The sequence below is a fragment of the Mesocricetus auratus genome, unplaced genomic scaffold, assembly GCF_017639785.1.
Source record: "Mesocricetus auratus isolate SY011 unplaced genomic scaffold, BCM_Maur_2.0 Super-Scaffold_100031, whole genome shotgun sequence".
NCBI lineage: Eukaryota > Metazoa > Chordata > Mammalia > Rodentia > Cricetidae > Mesocricetus > Mesocricetus auratus.
This window is the reverse complement of record NW_024429212.1, coordinates 15,031,843-15,036,059: the sequence shown is the minus strand read 5'-3', so window position 1 is coordinate 15,036,059 and position 4,217 is coordinate 15,031,843. Positions and strand designations below refer to the sequence as shown.

Genomic DNA, 4,217 nt, shown 5'->3' with positions numbered 1-4,217 from the left:
TGCAACTCCAGCTCCAGGGGATCCGGTGGCCTGTGTGGGTAAGCAAATGGAAACAAAAAAACAACACAACATAAGACAAGACAGTAAATGAGACCAGGACCGTGGAAGGTGAGGCTTCGAGGTGAGTGGATACGGACCCCGAGGGCCCCCCCAGCGCGGCTTCCAGATTGCGAGGGTTTCACCTTCTAGAGGATGTCTGGCTGCCAAGGCTGAAACACAGCATTACTTACCACGCTGCACGGACCATACTCCTTAGCGGTAACCATTTAGAAGGGGGTGGAAAAGCCGTGCTGACAACATTCAATTATGTATGTAAGGCTGGCCTGGGCTTGGGAGAACAATTGCCAGTGTTGTGCTGGGGAGATGACTCAATGGGTAAGAGAGAGAACCAACCCCACAGACTTGTGGGAGTCACCTGACTTCCACAGAGGCACTGGGGCGCGTGCTGTGCTGCCAGAACCCGCCCGCCCCCCCCCAAAATAACAAACGAAATTACGAAGAACATCCGTCCCAGGGAAAGCAAGCATCCACCAGTCACCAGTGAGATGACTTAGCGGGCAAAGGCACTTTTGAGATATTGTCTCACGGAGCCCAGGCTGCCTTCCAGCTCACCATGTAGACAAGGATGTCCCCGAACCTCTGATTCTCCATCACTGAGTTCTGGGATCACGGGCATGCTGCCTGTTTTTATGCGGTACCCGGGGGGGGGGCGGGGGGATCACACAGGGCTTTGTGCACACTAGGCAAGTGGTCTGCTAGCTGAGCTAACGTCCCAGCCAGCATATCGGCTGTCACGCACCCTGCAGAGCCCTTGCCTGCCCATCCCCCAGCCAGTGACACTGTAGAGAAGTAAAACGAGACCTTTGCTGGGAAAGTTTGTTTTTTTTTTTTACAGTAAAAGCATTCCCAGAGTTACAAGGTGACTCACAGTGAAATGTTCTTCTGAAAAAAAAAAAACACTTTCAAATGATTATTAATACATTCAGTTGTTTGGCATATTTGTAAGCCAGGTTCCTTCATAAACAATGGAGAAAAATCAGTAAACACTAGGAAAGCAGATATCTCCACTGGTACGGACTTTATAGTTCCTTAGCCAAGACATATAGGAAAGGGAGTGTTTTATCTCACACCTTTTATACCTCTTTATTCACACGTGTGCATGCCTGCATGAGTGTGGTCGCGTGTGTCACAGAGCACATGGAGTGGTCAGAGACAATCTGAGGGAATCCATTGTCTCCTTTCACCGCATGGGATCCGGGAACAAATTCCGGTCAGCAGTCTTTTGTGACGGGTGCCTTTAACCCACAGAACCATCTTGCTATCCCAGGGCTGCAGTTTTAAACAGGAAAGCACAGCGGATTGCTATACTAGTGTGGACCCAGTGTGGCCCCCTAGGCTGGGCGTAGTGGCAAATGCCTTAATGCTAGTCCTAGGAACGCAGAAGCAGGCAGGTCTCTTGTGAGTTCCAGGACAGCCATGGTTACGTGGTGAGACCCTATCTCAATAAACAACAAACTTGTACCCCCTGATAAATGACATGTCCCTCTGTCCCTCTAGCAATGGACTTTGCTGTCAAAAAAACCCTGAAGCATCTTGAAGGTTCTATGCTCTGAATTGAAACATTCATGTTGTTATGCAGGGGAATTAGGGTCAGCACAGGTGTGTCCAGCCTTTTGGCTTCTCTAGGCTACACTGGATGAAGAATTGTCTTGGGCCACACAGGAGTGGGTAACTTTGACCCATGGGTTTGGTAGCAGCACAAACGTCTTTGTTTCGCTATCCTGGGCCACAGGCATGGGTTAACCTCAGCAAAGACGCACTTAACAAAGGAGGCTGCCAACAGCAGTATGAAGGTAAGTTCACATGAAGGAGAACCTGGCTTGGTTTCCGGGCAGTTCCAAGAACCCCAGCTTGTCACAAGCTTTCTTGCCAGACCATCTTTGGATCGCCAGCCCCCAAATATTGACACGGAGACTTGATAATTATGAAATCTTGGCCTATACCTTAGGCTTGTTCCCAACTAGTTCTTAATAACTTAGACGAACCCATTTCTATCGATCTGTGTTTTACCATGCGGTTTTTTACCATTCATTCCGTGTGTCTGGCTCCCTCTGAATCTCACTGGCATCCCTCTGTGCCTTGACTGTCTTTTCCTACTTCCTCTCTCTCTGCCTGGAAGTCCCACCTGTACATTCTGCCTAGCTACTGGCCGTGCAGCTCTTTAATAAACCAGTCATAACAGTATGTCTTCACACGGGGTACAAACTTCCCACAACACCAGCTGGCCCAGAGCATTGTGAGAAATGTCTGTGTTTCAGAGAGGACCAGAGAAGGGAAAGACTCTTTGAGTAAAACGCTTTTTTTGGTGTGAGGCAGGGTCTCACGGAGGCCAGGCCACGCTATGTAGTGAAGGATGTCCTCCTGCCTCTACCTCCAGAGCGCTGGGATGCAGGACCTCTGCCGCCGGGTCCAGCTTGATAAGGTGGTAGTTAAACAACTTGAAGGAAGCTGCCGTGGATGGATATTTTGAAGCTCTGACTCCCATCTTTGTTCAGTTGGGAGATGGGAAGGAAGTAATTTAAGTTGGATACGGTGGTAAGGAAAAGGGATTGACCTGTGTGTGTGTGGGGGGGGATTAATGTACTTAACCATTGGACTGGAGAGATGGGTCAGGGATTAAGAGCACTGGTATTCTTATAGAGGACCCAGGCTTGGCTATCAGCAACCTGGTTTATAACCATCCGTAACTCCAGTTTCAGGAGCTTTGACACCCTCTTCTGGCAGGCACACATGTGGGACGCAGACAAAATGCCCCATACATATAAAATAAACATTTTAAAAAACATTAAAAAGGAAAGAAAGACAAGCTTATAGCACCCTTTTTCCCGCTCACTCCAAAGCACCCAGCTAGGAAAGGACGAGTTGAGACACAGCAAAGGAGCTGACTGCAAGCCAAGCTGAGCTGGGACAACAGCCCTTTCCAGAAATCGCACTTGCGGAGCACTGGCCTCAGACTTCCCAGCTTCCAGAACATCAAGAAAGTGAACTCCCTACTTTAGGCCACACAGTCAATGGTATTTGCCCTGGCAACCTAAGCTGACAGAGACAGGAGCCGTGCAGATATCCAGGAGCGCTCCGGAGAGGGGACCAGCTGGGGAAAAGACCCCGGAGTGCAGACATGTTGGAGCATGAATAAGGAGGGGTTTGGGTGGGAGGTCAGGGGTCATGCAGGTTAGGGGCCAGGCCAGCGAAGGACCTTGCCTTTTACACCGGATTCAGAGGGAAGTCAGCAGGGAGTTCTGAGGGGTGGAGTGACAAGTTTCCAAATGACACGCATTTCTGTAATATTTGACTTTTGTGTAACTATGAACATGTGTTGCTCTTGTAATCAGGAAAAAGGCCATCGGAACCCCGGAAAAGCTACATCAGAAGAGCAAACAAGTACAAGCTGTGAACCCCAGTGCCAGCATGTGGGGGAGGGGAAGGAGCGGCTGGAGGAAGGGCGGATATCGTGGAGAGAAGCTGAAACTGTTCAGACGCTGGGGTCCCTGCAGCTCGCCACCCTCGGAGTCTATGGGCATAGGGACTCGTCCTGCTGTCTGGCTTTGTGTCCCCACTGGTTACTAAACGCCGGCGGCTTGGCGTCTGCCTGAAGAGTGGGCGAGAGCTGAAAGCATAACATGGTTCTAGCTGGGGACCAAGGCCACCTGACTCCTGCCTGGACTTCTTAAAAGTCACTTCATTCATTCAGAGGTGTGTGTGCATGCATGAATGTGTGTGCATGTATGTATGTGTGTATGTATGTGTGTATGTATGTGTGTGTATGCATGCATGTACGTATGTGTGTGTGCATGCATGTACGTATGTGTGTGTGCGTGCATGTATGTGTATGCATGTACGTATATGTGTTTGCCATGCTGCACGTGAGGAGGTCAGACTACATAATCCATGGGGCTCAGTTCTTCTCATCACCATGTGAACCCAATGGTTTGAACTCAGGTCTCCAAACTTAGCAGCAAGTGTCTGCCTTCACCTGCTGAGAAATCTTGTTGGCCCGCCTTCCTGGTTCCTGTGCTGTCGTTCAATGGACATAAAGAAATGTCTGAGGAGCTAGAGGGGAAGTTCAGCTGGTAAAGTGCTTGTCTTGCGCATGTAAGGACCCTAAGGACGCAAGTTTAATCTCTGGGACCCGCATGGTAGAAAGAGAGAAGTTGGAA

General features: G+C 49.7%; 1 long non-coding RNA gene across 1 annotated transcript; it reads left to right on the top strand.

Annotated features, from left to right (window-relative positions):
• Positions 1 to 715: 715 nt before the first annotated feature.
• Positions 716 to 3,702, top strand: LOC121135177. The gene is made up of 2 exons (XR_005872387.1): positions 716 to 3,074; positions 3,393 to 3,702. It is a non-coding gene; the product is annotated as an uncharacterized LOC121135177 (long non-coding RNA).
• The last annotated feature ends 515 nt before the right edge of the window (positions 3,703 to 4,217 follow it).